Here is a 19,398-nt window from a genome sequence, read left to right on the forward strand (position 1 = left end):
GCCATGTAACCCAGCCTGACTTTGCACTCTTGATCCTTCTGTCTCAGCTTCCTGAGTGCTAAGATTACAATTGTGTGTTACCACACTTGGCAAGAGCCATGACTCTTGAACCAGAAGATAGTAGGGTGTCTATTTCTACCAACTTACTACTAACTTCTATTTTTACCCAGTTTGGATACCATACTTTGTTCTCATACAGGGAGGCTGGGGAGAATCCTGTGAGATATCTTAAATAACTGAATCCTTCTAAGAAGCAAACTTCCCTTCCAGAAAAACATGTATCTGCACTGACCTAGCAAAAGTCTGTTCTTATATTCACTATTCAGTATGGTAGTGAAAAAGCTCAGGGACAGACAGTACTGGGGCCCTGAGTTCAAGCCCCAAGATTGGCACATAAAGAAAAAAAAAAAAAGGAAATCAGTAATGCATGATGACAGTTCTGCTCCAATCTTGACTTGATAAAGAAATGACTCCCTTAGCTAAAAATCCTGTTTAACACCTAGTAGAGGAAATGAAGGATTGACCAAGTAATGAGGTTCCCGTTTGTAGGAAGCAGACGGAGTGGGGAAAAATAGATTGATACGTGGGTGATAGTGGAAAGGAAAACCTCCCATTATCAGAACTAGCTCAACCTGGTAAAGAAAAGCCTGCTACTGCCAGAACCAGCTTGACAAGAACTAGCTTGACCTTTACATTTCAAGTAATTTTTGAGAAACTTTAACTGTTGGGGTAAACAGAAACTCAAAACGCCTGTGCTAGCCAGGTGCCAATGGCACATGCCTGTAATCCGAGCTACTCAGGAGGCTGAGATCTGAGGATTGTGCTTGGGAGCCAGCCTGGGCAGGAAAGTATGAGAAACTCTTACCTCCAATTAACCCCACAAAAAAAAGCTGGAAGTGGAGCTGTAGCTCAAGTGGTAGAGTGCTGGCAAAAGGAGCTCAGGGACAGTGCCCAGAACCAGCGTTCAAGCCCCAGACCAGCAGAAACAAAACATAACACAACAAAACAAACAAAAAAACTGTGCTGAGCCTGGAACTAAAACCTGGAATCCAAGTGCTACGAAAGGATTGGACTGCTGCTGGTTGGAGCTCATACTTCAGAGTAGGAACTCCTCTGGGCCCACCAGTGTAATAAACCTGAGTTCTCCAACTCTGAGTGCCTTTTGCTTTTCCCAGAGTCTTGACATTTTGATGAGCCAGACAGTTGCAGGACTGGCAAGAGTGCAGTTTGCTCCAGAAACTTGAGGGTGTGTGTGTGTGTGTGTGTGTGTGTGTGTGTGTGTGTGTGTGTGTACGTGCTGGTACTGGGGCTTGAACTCAGGGCCTGTGTGTGTGTGTGTGTGTGTGTGTGTGTGTGTGTGTGTGTGTGTACGTGCTGGTACTGGGGCTTGAACTCAGGGCCTGGGTGCTGTCTCTTAGTTTTTTCATTAAGGGCTAGCATTCTAACACCTGGAGACACAACTTCACTTCTAGCTTTTTGGCAGTTAATTGAAGATAAGAGACTCATGGACTTTCCTGACCAGGCTGACTTTGAACCATGATCCTCAGATCTCAGCTTCCTAGTGTTAGCTAGAATTATAAGTGTGAGCCACCAGTGTCCTACAAGAAATTATTTGTAAGCTGATTATTTTAGGAGTTACATAAACTTGAGAGAGGTACATACAAAATTTAGTAGAGGCCAAGAAATATGGGGTTGGAGGTTGTGTCTCAGTTGGTGGTAGAGCTAATGAGCAAAACTGGCAGGTACTTGAGTTCAAGTTCTGATACCTTTTTTTTTTTTTTTTTTTTTACAGTCCTGGGGCTTGAACTCAGGGCCTGAGCACTGTCCCTGGCTTCCTTTTGCTCAAGGCTAGCACTCTGCCACTTGAGCCACAGCGCCACTTCTGGCTTTTTCTATATATGTGGTGCTGAGGAATTGAACCCAGGGCTTCATGTATGCGAGACAAGCACTCTTGCCACTAGGCCATATTCCCAGCCCCAAGTTCTGATATCAAGTTCTGATATCTTCAAGCCAGGTAATTACACACCTGTAATTTGAACTACTTTGTATGGACGGATCATTACTTCAAGGCCAGCCTGAGTGACAGTAAAACTCCTATTTCAAAAGAAAAAGAAAAAAATATTTAGTGTCATCTGGTCAGTTTCCAAAGATAGGACTAAAACTCCCTCTACAGACTCCATTTGTTAGAAAAAAGTGCTTTAATTTTATGTGTATTACTGAAAGATGCTGGGCACCAGTGGCTCACTCCTATAATCCTAGCTACTTAGGAGGCTGAAATCTGAGGACTGTGGTTTGAAGCCAGGCCAAGCAGAAAAGTCTCTATGAGACTATGATCTCCAATTAACCACTCAAAAACTGGAAGTAGAGCTGTAGCTCAACGTGGGAGAGTGCTAGCCTTTAGCCTTTAGTAAAGGAGCTGAGGGACAGTGCCTAGGTACTGAGTTTAAGTCCCACAATTAATAAAAAAAAAAAACCACAGGAAAAAAATTATATTACAGTTCTGATTATTACTTCATGACCCTGGGAAAATGACTTTACTTTTATGGTTCTTTGCTCATAACTGGTATGTCTGTTGAAGCAAGTGCTTTCCCTTTCTGGAAACAAAACGCTAGTAGGTGTTTTGTTTTGGTGGTGGGTTACTATCAGAGATTGAACCCAAGGCCACAACCCTCTGATTACTAGTGTCTTTATCTATAAATAACAACTCCATCCCTGCCTGACCTACTTCTCAGGGTAGATAATTGTCTAAAGAAAATAGTAGTGGAAGTGTGTTAGTAGTCATTAAGATATAGCTTATGGCCAGGCACTAGTGGCTCATCCCTGTAATTCTAGCTCAGACGGCTGATATCTGAGGATTACAGTTCAAATCCAGCCTGGGCAGGAAAGTCCAAGAGACGTTTAGCTTCAATTAATTACCACCCACCCCTGAAAAATAAAATAAATAAAAAAGCCAGCAGTGGAGCTGCAGTTCAAGTGGTAGAGTGCTAGCCTTGAGTGAAAAAGCTTAAGGACAGTGCCCAGGCCCTTAGTTCAAGCCCCAGTACCAACACACACACAAACACACACACACACACACACACACACACACACACACACACACAGAGTATCGCTATTAACTGTCACATTCTCTAGCTAGAGACATCCCTTTCTATGTAATAGGGCATTTCATCCCTCCCCATTCTACTAAAAGGTTTATCCCCCTTGCCCATAATTCTCCCCTACTGAGTTAGCCACAGATGGGTCCCTTCAAGAACATTCTTTAAGGAGTCCAATGTTATTTTGTGAGAAACAAGGAAAAGGCTTGTGCCAGCTGCACGTCTGCTGGGGTCACAGTGAGCAGACAAGAGAGGCTTTCAGCAGGAACAGTTGCAGGCCTCTCACCTTTGCCCACATCCTAAACCACCAGAGTCACAGGTTCACAGGCCGTGGTTGAGCCCCAAGGAGCATGGTAACAGCAAGCCATACAGAGGATACTCAGAGGTCTGGGAATATGGCCTAGTGGCAAGAGTGCTTGCCTCGTATACATGAAGCCCTGGGTTCAATTCCCCAGCACCACATATATAGAAAACGACCAGAAGTGGCACTATGGCTCAAGTGGCAGGGTGCTAGCCTTGAGCAAAAAGAAGCCAGGGACAGTGCTCAGGCCCTGAGTCCAAGGCCCAGGACTGGCAAAAACAAAACAAAAAAAAACAAAAAAAAAAAAACAGAGGATACTCAAAGTTGTCCGGGTCAGCCACTGGAGAAGTTCAGAATGGTGCAGATTGTTGTTCAGTCTACTGGGTGTGTAGTAAGTAAGTATTTGGTATGAGTAAGGTCCAGCTCACCACCAGGGATGAAAGATGAGTCAGACATGCTGCTGGTCCTTGAGACCTCACAGTTTACTGGAAGAACAGACCCATGAGTGTCATACACAGGAAGTGTGATGGCCATCGCCTGTAGTCTCTGGGCACATCTGATAGATCGCTTAAATCTGTCTGAGGGCTTAGGGAAAGTTTTGCAGAAGAGATGAGATTTGAACTGGACCTTAACCCTTAACTGGAATGTAGAGAAAGGGGAATTTCAGATGGAGGGAACTGGAAGTGTAAAGGCAGAAAGATATGGAAGGGTATCATGGCTCTAAGCATGGGACCAGTGAGGCTACTGAGTAGAGTAGAAAGAGTCAGAATAGGAGAAGTAGTTGGATACTCAAGGATCCTGGCTAAGGTATGTTGTGACAGGGAGTCACTGATGGGATGAGAGAAGAAATCTGATGGGCAGATAAGACTCTTAGAGCTTTGAGGGGGTAGGTAGTATGGGGGCTGATGGGAAAGAGAGATGAGAAATGAACTGAGGGACAAGAATTTAAAGAACAAGAAAGATAGTATACTTTTGGAAACTTCTAATAGAATAGCATCACTAAGGGAATGCTTAGCGAATTCATTTCCACACAGAATAAAGCACACCTGGATTAGTGTTTCAGGTTCTGAAATGCTTTAAGAGGATCCAGGCCCTGGCTGGCTCATTCCTATAATCCTAGCTACTCAGGATGCTGAGATCTGAGGATTACAGTTCCTAGCCAACCCAGGCAGGTAAATCTGCGAGACTCTTAATCTCCATAAACTACTAAGAAAAAGCTGGAAGTGACACTGTGGCTCAAGTGGTAGAGCATTAGCCTTGAGAACAAAAAGGCTCAGGGACAACACCCAGGCCCTGAGTTCAAGCCCAAAGACTGGCAAAAAAGGCAAGAAAAGAGGAATCACTAACAACTAACAACCTTCAACTAAGAGGATTGGCCATGAATGGAAAAGGGATTAGTAAAATGCCATAATAGGATGTGAGACCAGTAAACAGATCTTGGGACCGAATCATTGCCTCATTCTCTGAAGGACAGTCACAAGGCTCCAGAAGGCAGAGAGCAGAAGCTAACAAATGAAAACTTGAGATTTCAACTCAGTTCCTCCAAGATGTTTTCAATGGTCAGAATTATGATTTCTGGTGGCCTAACATGCAGAAATGTCATTTAGTTAGTAAAGAACCTAGAGGAGTGATAACAAATATGCCCCAAAGCCATCCTGCTCAAACATGGGTTGTCTCCTCAGTGTTGTATAGCTATCTCCAAATGTGTGTAGGCCCTGCACTTGTTGACCCCCTTTAGTTTATAAGGGTTGTTTTTTGTTTGTTTGTTTGTTTGCCAGTCCTGGGGCTTGAACTCAAGGCCTGAGCACTGTCCCTGGCTTCTTTTTGCTCAAGGCTAGCACTCTGCCAACTTGAACCACAGCGCCACTTCTCGCCTTTTCTATATATGTGGTGCTGAGAAATCGAACCTAGGGCTTCATGTATAGGAGAGCACTCTTGCCACTAGGCCATATTCCCAGCCCCAGCTTATAAGTTTTATATTAAGTTTCAGAGTCTTTTCATTTCAGCTCAGCATTCTAGTGAATAACCATGACTCCTTGCATGTGGAAAACAGGTTTCAAGCCCAGAACCCCTAACACCAAGCAGAATGGCAACATAATTTTAGCTCCTGAAGAAAATGAGTCTCACAATAGCGTCAGTACAGTGTGCACATTAACATTTGAATATGCTGTATAATAAGCATGCTAATTATAGAAGAGAAGAATACTTGAAGAATAAAACAAGCTGTGATCATTAGAGGAGAAAGGGACTGGTGTTTGATAATATTCAAGAGTACATGATGACATAATGCCTCTTGTCCCAGGGGAAAGAGAATCATCATCATCATCATCATCATCATCATCATCATCATCATCATATCATTATTATTATTGCCAGTCCTGGGCCTTGGACTCAGGGCCTAAGCACTGTCCCTGGCTTCTTTTTGCTCAAGGCTAGCACTCGGCCAATTGAGCCACAGCACCACTTCTGGCTGTTTTCTACATATGTAGTGCTGGGGAATCAAACCCAGGGCTTCATGTATATGATGCAATCACTCTTGCCACTAGGCCATATTCCCAGCCTGAGAATTATTACTATAAAAAAGTAACAATTGCTGGGCCCTGGTGTCATATGCATGTCATCCTAGCTTCTCGGGAGGCTGAGATCTGAGGATTGTGGTTCGAAGCCAGCTCTGGCAGGAAAGTCTATGAGACTCTTTTCTCCAATTAGCCACCAAAAACCTGAAGTGAAGCTGCGGTTTAAGTAATAGATCATTAGCCTTGAGTGAAAAAAGCTCAAGGACAGTGCACAGACCCTAATTTCAAGCCCTAGGACCAGCACAAAAAGAAAAAAAAAGTGATGGTAGCAAATAATGATTAGAATTTTTATTGGAAATAAATTTGTGGTACAGATTTTCTTTTCCTTTCTTTCTTTTTCTTTTGCTGGTCCTGGGGCTTGAACTCAAGGCCTAGGTGCTGTCTCTGAGTCTTTTTGTGCTCAAGGCTAGTGCTCTACCACTTGAGCCACAGAGCCACTTCCAGCTTTTTCTGAGTAGTTTATTGGAGATAAGAGTTTCACTGACTTTTCTGTCTTGGCTGGCTTTGAACTGCGATCCTCAGATCTCAGCTTCCTGAGTAGCTAGGATTACAGGCATGAGAGACCAGTGCTTGGCTAAGTTTTTTTTTTTTAATATTCAGATTTACTTATAAGAATGTATTGGGGCTGGGGATATGGCCTAGTGGCAAGAGTGCTTGCCTCATATACATGAGGCCCTAGGTTCAATTCCCCAGTACCACATATACAGAAAATGGCCAGAAGTGGCGCTGTGGCTCAAGTGGCAGAGTGCTAGCCTTGAGCAAGAAGAAGCCAGGGACAGTGCTCAGGCCCTGAGTCCAAGCCCCAGGACTGGCCCCCCCCCCCCAAAAAAAGAATGTATCATCATAAAAAACAAAGAATGTATCATCATTTGGTTGTCTGGTTCCTTTAGACAATTTAAAAAATGGCTGCATGGTTTCCCTCATTTGTGGTAACCAGAATGTGTCTATAAATCAACAAGTAAGCACACTGAATGATTAAAATAAATAAATATACATATATATATACATATATATATATATATAGTGAAGTGCCAGACTTTGAAGTCAGGCCTCACTTTACTACACGAACCCCATTTTACCACGTGAACCTGAGATAAGCAGGCCCTGTGAGCAAACCCAGGGCAAGCTTATTAGGGCCCAGTCGGTCAAGAACTCTAACCACTGGGAATGCTTAACTCTAACCACCCCTAGAATGCCTCGAGCCCTATCAGATTTGTACCTGTGTCCTAATCTTGCTTGCTTGAACACCTGATGCTGTAACTTTGTTTTTGCCTTTATAAGCTCTGTGTAATCGCAGCTCAGGGCTCCCTCCTAACCTCCGCTGTGTCGGTGGGTAGGATGAGGCCCGAGTTGTAGCTCACTTGAATAAAGCCTTGCCTTGCTTTTGCATTTCAGAACATCTGAGTCTCAGTGGCCTTCTTGGTGGTCGTCTCGCGACTTGGCACAACATATAGGTGCACACACACTGGGACAGGGTCAATTATGTAGGACTCTAGACATTTGCACACTGAGGCCAAAAGAGGCTATACATAAGAGTAGTTGGCAAAGGCTTAATAGCTAAATGCATATGATCATATAAAACAACCTAAGAAATGAACTGCAAGAAAAGGAAGCAAGTGACATTTTCTAGTTGCCATTGTTAGTATTTTGTTTTCTTTTCCTTTTGTATTGTTTGTTTGTTTGTTTGTATTTGGGAGGGTAAGGGAGAACACAGAAAAGGTGGATCAAGGATGAACAAATACAACAGTGATACTCACTAGACACAATGTGGAAAATGAAGCGTATATCTCGTGGGTGGTGATGGGAGGGAAAAACTGGGAGAGAGAGAAGATAGGGGAGGCATTGTTTTTTTTGTTTTTTTTTTTTTTTTTTGCCAGTCCTGGGCCTTGGACTCAGGGCCTGAGCACTGTCCCTGGCTTCCTTTTTGCTCAAGGCTAGCACTCTGCCACTTGAGCCACAGTGCCACTTCTGGCCATTTTCTGTATATGTGGTGCTGGGGAATCGAACCCAGGGCCTCATGTATACAAGGCGAGCTCTCTCGCCACTAGGCCATATCCCCAGCCCCAGGGAGGCATTGTTCAAAAAGAATTTTACTCCTTATCTGATTCATGTAACTATAACCCTCTGTATATCAATTCTACAATAACAATAAAAAATAAAACTACTAGGGCCGGGAGTGTGGCTTAGTAGTAAAGTGCTTGCCTAGCATGCATGAAGCCCTGGGCCCAATTCCTTAGCATCACATAAATGGAAAAAGCCAGAAGTGGCTCTGTGACTCAAGTGATAGAGAGCTAATTTTGAGCAAAAAGAAGCCAGGGACAGTGCCAGGCCCTGAGTTCAAGCCCCAGGACTGGGGGAAAAAATTAAATAATAAAAAAATAAAAGAAATGAACTCACTGTTAAATGACTGATCTCAGCTTTGTAGAAATGACTGGCAGATTCTTCACCAGAGATGAGAGGCTATGATGGGGAGGTAGGACAAGGTGATATGAGAATCTTTTGTGTGTGTGTGTGTGTGTGTGTGTGTTCCAGTCCTTGAACTCAGGGCCTAGGCACTGTGCCTGAGCTTCTTTTGTGCAAGGCTAGTGCTCTACCACTTGAACCACAGTGCCACTTCCACTTTTCTGGTGGTTAATTGGAGATAAGAGTCTCACAGAGGACTGGGAGTGTGGCTTAAGTGATTGAGCACATGCCTGGCAAGTGGAAGGCCATAAGTTCAAAAGCCAATACTGCCAGGAAGGAGAGGGAAAGAACCCATAATTCTCTCTGTATAAATAAAAAATTTTTTGACAATAAAAATTTTTAAAAAAGAGTCTCACAGACTGCTGCTTAGGCTGGCTTTGAACTGTGATTCTCAGATCTCAGCCTCCTGAGTAGCTAGATTACAAGTGTGATCCACTGGCACCTAGCTGAAACTTTTTTTTTTAGATTTTTTTTTTCTTTAGCCAGTCCTGGGGCTTGAACTCAGGGCCTGAGCACTGTCCCTGGCTTCTTTTGCTCAAGGCTAGCACTCTGCCACTTGAGCCACAGCCCCATTTCCTGCTTTTTCTGTTTATGTGGTACTGAGGAATCGAACCCAGGGCTTCATGTATACTAGACGAGCACTTTACCACTAAGCCATATTCCCAGCCCTACTTAAGTTTTTTTTTAAGCATAAAAAAAAGTTTCTGGGACTGGAAGGTGGCTTAGCGGTGGAGTGCTTGCCTAGCATACATGAAAGTCCTAGGTTCGATTCCTTAGCATCACATAAACAGAAAAGGCCAGAAGGGGCTGAAGTGGTAGAGTGCTAGCCTTGAGCAAAAGAAGCTCAGGGACAGCACCCAGGCTCTGAGTTCAAGCCCTAGGACTGGCAAAAAAAATTTTAAGTATAAAAAGGCAAGTGCTAAAAAGCTTCATCTATCCCTCCTGACTCCTCTCTCCCTACCTAGGGTGATTTGCTAGTTTTTATATGAACCTTTATAATAAGAAACTTCAAGTCAATTCTAATTCTCACAACAATTCAAGAGTGGAGATCCCGAGACTGGGACTGAAAGAATGAAAACTTGAGCAAGTTCCCATCCCATGTTTTTCCCAGTTGATCACGGTGGCTAGTGAATACATGACTGTATTTCTAGCACTCAGAAGGCTAAGGAAGGAGGGTCACTGAGGTGCCAGACTTTGAAGTCAGGCCCCACCACGTGAACCCCATTTTAGAATCGAACCCTGAGCCAATTCGATTTGTACCTGTGTTCTAATCTTGCTTGCACAGCTGATTGTTGTAACCTTGTTCTTTGCCTTTATAAGCCCTGTGTAATCACAGCTCGGGGCTTCCTCCTAACCTCCGCTGTGTCAGTGGGTAGGACGAGGCCCGAGTTGGCAGCTCGTTAAATAAAGCCTTGCCTTGCTTTTGCATTTCGGAGTGTCTGAATCTCGGTGGTCTTCTTGGGGGTGGTCTTGCGACTTGGCACAACATCACCAGTTCAAGGACAGCCTGGCATACAGAGGGAGACTCTGTGTAAGTAAGTAAAGTAAGTGAAGGTTTGATAGCGCAAACAAGCCAGGTATTGAGGTGCCAGACCTTGAAGTCAGGCCCCACCACGTGAACCCCATTTTAGAATCGAACCCTGAGCCAATCAGATTTGTACCTGTGTTCTAATCTTGCTTGCACAGCTGATTGTTGTAACCTTGTTCTTTGCCTTTATAAGCCCTGTGTAATCACAGCTCGGGGCTTCCTCCTAACCTCCGCTGTGTCGGTGGGTAGGACGAGGCCCGAGTTGGCAGCTCGTTAAATAAAGCCTTGCCTTGCTTTTGCATTTCGGAGTGTCTGAATCTCGGTGGTGTTCTTGGGGGTGGTCTTGCGACTTGGCACAACATTTGGGGTTTCGTCCGGGATAGCCCCAGAGACCCCGAGATCCCAGACTCCGAAGGTAAGAAAACAGCGCTGTTCATTTGTCTTGTCCTGTAATTTGTCTGTTTGTCTGTTTTGCTTTTGCTTATACTTGTAGGGCGCGAGTCAGTTTGGTTTTTGGCTGGAACTGACCAGGAGGGCCTCGTAAACGAGACTCAACCCGCCCACCTTGTACTTGGGTCTGCTCCTTCTGCTTATCTGGCAGGAGATTGTGGGCCAACTCGGGTCCACTCCTTCTGCACCCTTGCAGGAGGTTGTGGGCCAACTCGGGTCCACTCCTTCTTGCAGGAGATTGTGGGCCAACTCGGGTCCATTCCTTCTGCACCCTTGTAGGAGGTTGTGGGCCAGCTTGGGAGATCTCCAACTCGTAGCTTTTCTTAGGCCTGTGTGTTTTCCTCCTTTTGTATTAATTGTTTTTTGTAGCCTTTTGGACTGAACATCTGATCAGAGCTATGGATAACATTCTATCTTGAAGACCTCCATCTAGCCCCCTAGACTTGATCCTAGCTCACTGGAGGGAGGTTAAGGAGATAGCTCATTTTTGTGTGTTTCTTTCTTGCACTGTGCCTGACAAACGGATGATGGGGAACGTTCCTTCCACTCCCCTGGACTTGACTTTAGCTCATTGGAAAGATGTACAGGCGATGGTTCACAATCACAGTGTGAGTGTCCACAAAAAGAACTCTGGGGGGACCCCCACCCAGCCTTCTTAAGCAGAAAATTGTTTGGTGCGCTAAAATGTTTTACTAAGACTAAAAATGTTTTACTAAAACTATCAAGCCCTGGAAAATGAGGCTGGAGAATGCTAAAATCATTTGTTAAAGGTTTTTGTCTTAAAATGTACGGCCGATGCTTATTCAGCGTGCTTTAAGATCTTTTGAAAATGTGTGTGTGCATGTGTGAGTGTGAACATGTTCAAGACTGCAGTATGATGCAAAACTAAGTTTAAATTCAAAGGTCTTCATGCCATGCAGTAACTGGGACTGAAGAAAAAAAAAAGGCTCTTTTGAAACAAGCAGCCCGTAAGCAAAGGGCGGCACCTGGTTTCAGATTGCCTGTGAGCTTCAGTTTTTCCGATGCAGATAAAAGCTAAAGTGTTGTGTTAGTGTTAAAAAGGCTTTGGAAATCAAGAATACATTTCTAGATAAGAAATTTGGAAGTAAAATTGTCCTAAATAATTATTGCAAAGTGAGAAAAGGAGAATTATGGCTACCAAAATGTTTAATTGCCATTCCAGCTTCTTTGTAGGTTTTTTGTAACAGTTTCCAGCAGGCCCACAGAGAAGCACAGGTGATTCCTACAAGTTTGTCAAGATCTAATACTGACCCTTAATAAGTTCCAGGTAAGAGAGCATGCTTAAAAACTACTTCTGTGTGGACCACCTTGTACCTCTGTGTGGACCACCTTGTTGCTTATAATTGGAGTAAAGTGGCCCCTTATAAGACTCATTGATCTGAATCTGCAGTTCGAAGCCAGCCCGGGCAAAGAAAGGTCCCTGTGAGAGACTTGTCTCTAATCAGCCAGCAGAGTGCTGGGAACGGAGTAGTGTGGAGCTCAAAAGTGGTACGGTGCTAGTCTTGAGCTGGAGAGCTGAGGGACAGCACTCAGGCCCTGAGTCCAAGTCGAAAGTCACTCCTCCTGGGACAAAAGTGATGGAGCATCCAGAGGCAGTAAGCCACTGCTTGGATGGCAGAGATGGTGTCAGATCCTAGAGTCACTACTGTTGGCCTTTCAAAAGTTAAAGCCGGGAAGTCCTAGAAGAATAGTTCATGAGCATGCCTTTCCAGTGCCCATGTCTGTCTACTTGGCAGGAATTTGCCAGTCATATGTGATAGTGGTTGGTAAGGGTAAGTTTGTTAAATGAGAGGATAGATTAAAATCTCACCCCCCGCATTTACTCAAAGCCCTGACTGGCAGTAAGAATTTTAAGTTGATACATCTGTTTAGGAAAGAAAGCTTGTAGACCTGAGATTGTGTTGTCCTTATTGAGATCTGTTAAAGGCCTGTCAGCTTGCCAATGCCCCCAATCAACAGATTAACCACGGTGGAGGGGACCCTGGACGGCATCGCCACTTGGGTTCATTGCTTCCACGCCAGGCCAGCTGACCCCTTTGCCCTGGATGACAACTACCGTGATGGAACATGGGAGGTCTCCAAGCACCCAGCTGGGCCGCTTTGCCTTTGCCTCAAGAAAAGAAAGTTAGACTGAATATTGTTATAATTTTCTTTTTGCCTTCTTTCCTTACTACCCTGGCTGGTGTTAATGTTATTTTGGCAGCTCACTCCAAAGTGAGGTGAATCCTGCAGTCCCTTGGTAAAGTAGACTAGGGTTATAGGTTCCTGGCTGGGTGAGGTCAACGCCCCTGAGTCAGCCTGAAGAAGTTACAGAAGATGGATGATCTTCACCCATCAGCCCCCCTTTAAAACCGAGGGACCAGAGTTATTTTCGGATACTACTTTTGGCCCTACTGGCCCATGCCTTACCTCTATATCATCCCCTAGACATGCAAGCCATTGAAATGGACAGAATGGAGCCATGATTGGCTCCCAAGGTACCAAAAAGAAAAAGGGGGGAAATGAGGTGCCAGACCTTGAAGTCAGGCCCCACCACGTGAACCCCATTTTAGAATCGAACCCTGAGCCAATCAGATTTGTACCTGTGTTCTAATCTTGCTTGCACAGCTGATTGTTGTAACCTTGTTCTTTGCCTTTATAAGCCCTGTGTAATCACAGCTCGGGGCTTCCTCCTAACCTCCGCTGTGTCGGTGGGTAGGACGAGGCCCGAGTTGGCAGCTCGTTAAATAAAGCCTTGCCTTGCTTTTGCATTTCGGAGTGTCTGAATCTCGGTGGTGTTCTTGGGGGTGGTCTTGCGACTTGGCACAACAGTATGACATTTGGGAGACTGAAGCATTAAGATCATAAGAGCATTAAGATAATGGGGTGTGTGGTGTATGTTGGAGGGAAGAGGTTGATTTTTTTGTCAGTTTTGGGACTTGAACTCAGGGCTTGAGCACTTTTCCTGAGCTCTTTTGCTCAAGGCTAGCACTCTACTCTAGGGCTTTAAGCCACACAACTCAACTTCTGGTTTTTGAGTAGTTAATTGGAGATAAGAGTCTCATGGGCTTTCCTATGTGGATTGGCTTTAAACCACAACCGTCAGATCTAGTCTCCTAAGTAGCTAGGATTATAGGCATGAGCCTTTTTTGTTGTTTTGTTTTTGCTAGTCCTAGGGCTTGAACTCTGGGCCTGAGCACTGTCCCTGACTTATTTTTTTTTTTTTTTGCTCAAGGCTAGCACTCTACCTCTTGAACCACAGCACCACTTTCAGCATATATATGTGGTGCTGAGGAATCGAACCCAGGGCTTCATGTATAAGAGGCAAGCACTTTACTACTAGGCTACATTCCCAGCCCCTAAAACCTTTAATAAATCACAAGAATAAGACTATTTTAGTTCTTGGCAAATCTGGCTTATTTTTGTTTTCAGAACTTGAGAGAAAATAAATTTTTGTTCCTGAAATGTAAATTCAAATGCTACAGCATCTAACCGGTTTGAAAACTAAACCATGTGCTGAATATCTTTCCCCCCGGCCTTTTTTGTTTTGTTTCTTGCCAGTCTGGGTCTTGAACTCAGGGGGGGCCTGAGCACTATCTCTGAGCCTCTGTGTGCTCAAAGCTAGCACATTTTTTTTTATTTTTTGCCAGTCCCTGGCTTCTTTTGCTCAAGGCTAGCACTCTGCCACTTGAGCCACAGCGCCACTTCTGGCCATTTTCTATATATGTGGTGCTGGGGAATCGAACCCAGGGCTTCATGCATACAAGGCGAGTACTCTTGCCACTAGGCCATATTCCCAGCCCCTCCCCACCTTTGAATAAGAACTTTTTAAATGCCATATCCTGCCTAGAGCAAAAGGATTACCTAAATCAGGAATTGCCCACTGCTAGGGTAGGTATCAATGAACCTTTAAGTTTGAAAAGCTACTTAGCATTTCTTAGTTTATCCTAGGTATTTACAATTCGGTACTGGAGCTTTGTTATTATCCCAATGATCAAGGATTCAATCCTATGCAATCCAGATGCTTTTATTATTTTTTGGCCAGTCCTGGGCCTTGGACTCAGAGCCTGAGCACTGTCCCTGGCTTCTTTTTGCTCAAAGCTAGCACTCTGCCACTTGAGCCACAGCGCCACTTCTGGCCGTTTTCTATATATGTGGTGCTGGGGAATCGAACCCAGGGCTTCATGTATATGAGGCAAGCACTCTTGCCACTAGGCCATATCCCCAGCCCCAGATGCTTTTAAGTACATTTTGAGCTATTTCTTTGAGGTGGCTCTATTAAGAAAGCTTACCCTCTCCTTCCTCACTGGTAGAGTGTCCCTAGAGTTACAATGTGGCTTAAATAATTTTTCTTTTTTTGGGGGGGGGAGATCTGTGCATTTCATGGAAACCCAGCACCCTATGTATCCCCAAGAAATTAAGATCATCTGTGTTGTAGGGAGCAGAGCTGATTCCATCTTGACTAGGGAAACATGGTAGGAAATGTTGGGGGAGTAGATTAGGTCAACCTGATCCCAAAATTCTGCTTCTGTAAATGGCTTGCTTAACTTGTTTGTTGCTTGCTCTACCCCCTGCATCAACCCCCTACATCTGTGCTACGCTTTTACCTTTATAAACCCCAATTTGCGGACTGCTCGGAGTCACAGAGTCAGCTCCTGAGTCTGCACTGTGTACCTGGCCGGTCAGCCTGCTTTTCACTGTCCCAGTTTCAGCTCCCGAGTCTGTGCTGCATCCTTGGCTGGTCAGTTTGCATTTTGCTTCTCCAATAAACGCATCTTTTTGTTTGAGACGCTCTCTGAGTGGTAGACTCTTGGAGGGATGGGGAATCCCCTCCCTCGAACCCTGTAACAATCTGCATACTAAAATAAGACTCTACAGCTTATTAAATTAAGCACCTCAATTCCCTTGATAAGGAATTTCCAGTCATAGTAAGTTTAGTTTCTGACACATTATAGTGATCTGTAGAGAACAAAAGGTTTTATTAGTCATTTGGGCTACTTTTAGCATCAGATTTAATGTTTCTGTAAGGTCCAGCCCAGGGAGGGCTACATGCAGATGCCCCCCACCTGTTTAAGTCTGCACCCAGTACCTTAATTACCTCGGAAACTGGCACACCTGGATGCAGTCACCTCCTGCTTCTCTAAGGTCACATCCAATCCACCTGGCCAGATCCCACCCTTTCCTACATAATCTGGCTCAACACAGTCCCCATTCTCTGTCCTTTTCTCTTTTTCTCTTCCTTTCCCTCTGTCTCCCCACACCTCCACCTTATGTACGCAGGCCAGCAGTTTGCTCCTCCCCACCCCCCAAAAAACTCCTTTCTGCCTGAACCATGTGACGGGTTTCCTTTCTGGTGAACCTTACAGTTACCCCTTGCAAAAATAGGATCAAAATTATAATAGTTGAAAAACAAGCTGGGAGATGGTGTCTTATGCTGTTATGCCAAGTTGCGAAACCACCACCAAGAAGACCACCGAGACTCAGACATTCCAAAATGCAAAAGCAAGGCAAGACTATTCAAGCGAGCCGCGGCCCGGGCCTTGTCCTACCCACCGACATAGTAGAGGTTTGGAGGCAGCCCTGAGCTTTGATTACACAGGGATTATAAAGGTAAAAAACAAAGTTACAACAATCAGGTGTTCAAGCAAGCAAGATTAGGACACAGGTACAAATCTGATAGGCTCAGGGTTCGAGGCATTCTAGGGGTGGTCAGAGTTAAGCATTCCTAGCGGTTAGAGTTCTAGACTGACTGGGCCCTAATGGGCTTGTCCTGGGTCTGCTCACAGGGCCTGCTTATCTCAGGTTCACGTGGTAAAGTGGGGTTCACGTGATAAAGTGGGACCTGACTTCAAAGTCTGGCACTTCATTTCCCCCTTTTTCTTTTTGGTACCTTGGGAGCCAATCATGGCTCCATTCTGTCCATTTCAATGGCTTGCATGTCTAGGGGATGATATAGAGGTAAGGCATGGTCCAGTAGGGCCCAAAGTAGTAACCAAAGGGCCTGTCACCATTTCTCACAAGTACAGTCTCTGTACCTCTGTTTTGCATGCCTCTAGTTTATCCTGCCTCATCTTCCCAAAAACAACTCTGGTCCCTCAGTTTTAAAGGGGGGCTGATGGGTGAAGATCATCCATCTTCTGTAACTTCTTCAGGCTGACTCAGGGGTGTTGACCTTACCTAGCCAGGAACCTATAACCTTAGTCTACTTTACCAAGGGACTGCACACATCAAACTGGACAGGACTCCTGTTCATCATGTTGTGCCAAGTCGCAAGACCACCACCAAGAAGGCCACCGAGACTCAGACACTCCGAAATGCAAAAGCAAGGCAAGGCTTTATTTAAGCAAGCTGCAACTCGGGCCTCGTCCTACCTACCGACACAGCGGAGGTTAGGAGGGAGCCCCGAGCTGTGATTACACAGGGCTTATAAAGGCAAAGAACAAGGTTACAACAATCAGGTGTGCAAGCAAGATTAGGACACAGGTACAAATCTGATTGGCTCAGGGTTTAATTCTAAAATGGGGTTCACGTGTCTGGCACTTCAATCACACTCAGGAAGTCGCTTATTCAGGTTCGGGTCCAAGTGATCTGGCACATCCCAGTTGCCTGTGGCCAGATCACATAAGTAAGTCTGGCCACCAGGTTCCTAAAGGGGCTTCCTTAGTTGCTAAAATAAGGGGGTCACCCCACTTTGGAGTGAGCTGCCAAAATAATTGGAAAGGCTGGTGAGGGTTAACGTCAACATTAGCCAGGGTAGCAAGGAAAGGAGGCAAAAAGAAAATTATAACAATATTCAGTCTAACTTTCTTTTCTTGAGGCGAAGGCAAAGCAGCTGAGTTGGGTGCTTGGAGACCTCCCATGTTCCACCACGGTAGTCGTCGTCCAGGGCAAAGGGGTCAGCTGGCCTGGTGTGGGAGCAATGGACCCGTGGCGATGCCATCTATCTTAGTAGCACTACATAGGGTCCCTTCCACCGTGGTTCTAAGGATTTGGGGTATGCCTCCGGACGAACACCCAGTCCCTTGGTCTGAATAAATGGGGGGTAGGGACAGAAGCAGAATCATATAATGCCTTAAGTTGGGGCCACATATTCTTGTGCACGAGCTGCAAATAATCAAGTTTACACAAAAATTCAGCATCATCCAAATCAGCAAGCAATTCAGTCTGAAGGCTAGGGATAATGGGCGGGGGTACCCATACAGTATTTCAAAAGGAGCAAAGCCAAGCTGATAGAATTTCTTCCTCTAAGCAGAGCAAAAGGAAGGAGTGACACCCAGTCTGCGCCTGTCTCTAAGGCCAATTTAGTTAAGGTCTTTTTTAGAGTCCGATTCATTCTATCTGTCCTGAACTCTAGGGTCTTGGGGGGGGGGCCTCTGGGGCTATCCCGGATGAGCCCCCAAATGTTATGCCAAGTCGCGAAACCACCACCAAGAAGACCACCGAGACTCAGACATTCCAAAATGCAAAAGCAAGGCAAGACTTTATTCAAGCGAGCCACAGCCCGGGCCTTGTCCTACCCACCAATATAGCAGAGGTTTGGAGGCAGCCCCGAGCTGTGATTACACAGGGTTTATAAAGGCAAAAAACAAAGTTACAACAATCAGGTGTTCAAGCAAGCAAGATTAGGACACAGGTACAAATCTGATTAGCTCAGGGTTCGAGGCATTCTAGGGGTGGTCAGAGTTAAGCATTCCCAGCAGTTAGAGTTCTAGACTGACTGGGCCCTAATGGGCTTGTCCTGGGTCTGCTCACAGGGCCTGCTTATCTCAGGTTCACGTGGTAAAGTGGGGTTCACGTGATAAAGTGGGACCTGACTTCAAAGTCTGGCACTTCAATGCCTGTAATCCTAGCTATTCAGGAGACTGAAATCTGAGCCTTGAGGTTCAAAGTTACCCCAGTCCATGAGACTCTTATCTCAAACTACTGAGAAAAAGCTGGAAGAGGTGCTGTGGATCATGGAAAGGTTCTGTGGCTCACGTAGTAGAGTGCTAGCCTTGAGCACAGGGACAAAGCCCAGGCCCTGAGTTCAAGCACCAGATGAGAAAAAAAAAAAGAGGGCTGAGAATGTGGCTTATTCGTAGAGTGCTTGCCTAGTATGAATGAACCCTGGGTTTGATTCATTAGTACCACATAAACAGATAGAGCCAGAAGTGGTACTGTGAGCTAGCTCTGCCACTTGAGCAAAAGAAGCTCAAGGACAGTGCTTAGGCCCTGAGTTCAAGCCCCCAGTACTGTTACAAGTGAAAGTTAATAAGAGAGATATCTGAAGTGCCAGACTTTGAAGTCAGGCCCCACTTTACCACGCGAACCCCACTTTACCACGTGAACCTGAGATAAGCAGGCCCTGTGAGCAAACCCAGGGCAAGCTTATTAGGACCCAGTCGGTCAAGAACTCTAACCACTGGGAATGCTTAACTCTAACCACCCCTAGAATGCCTCGAGCCCTATCAGATTTGTACCTGTGTCCTAATCTTGCTTGCTTGAACACCTGATGCTGTAACTTTGTTTTTGCCTTTATAAGCTCTGTGTAATCACAGCTCGGGGCTCCCTCCTAACCTCCGCTGTGTCAGTGGGTAGGACAAGGCCCGAGTTGCAGCTCACTTGAATAAAGCCTTGCCTTGCTTTTGCATTTCGGAACGTCTAAGTCTGGGTGGCCTTCTTGGTGGTCTTCTCGCGACTTGGCACAACAATATTATTGTCAGCTAATTGGCAGGATATTTGCATCTTTGTTAAGAAAAAATATACAAAAGTATATATAGCAAAAGTATAGTATTCAATTCATTATTTTTAGTACATTCATAAAGTTGTGCAATTATCACCCCACCAAACTCCTGAGCCATTACTCCTAAAAGAATTCCCGTTCGCTGCCACTCTCTATCTCTAGACCCTGGTGCTACGCATCCATTATTTGCTTCTATGAATTTGCCTGCTTATGGCATTTTTTCTTTTCTTTCTTTCTTTCTTTCTTTTTTTTTTTTTTTTTTT

Source organism: Perognathus longimembris, chromosome 1 (genome assembly GCF_023159225.1).
Source record: "Perognathus longimembris pacificus isolate PPM17 chromosome 1, ASM2315922v1, whole genome shotgun sequence".
Classification (NCBI taxonomy): Eukaryota; Metazoa; Chordata; class Mammalia; order Rodentia; family Heteromyidae; genus Perognathus; species Perognathus longimembris.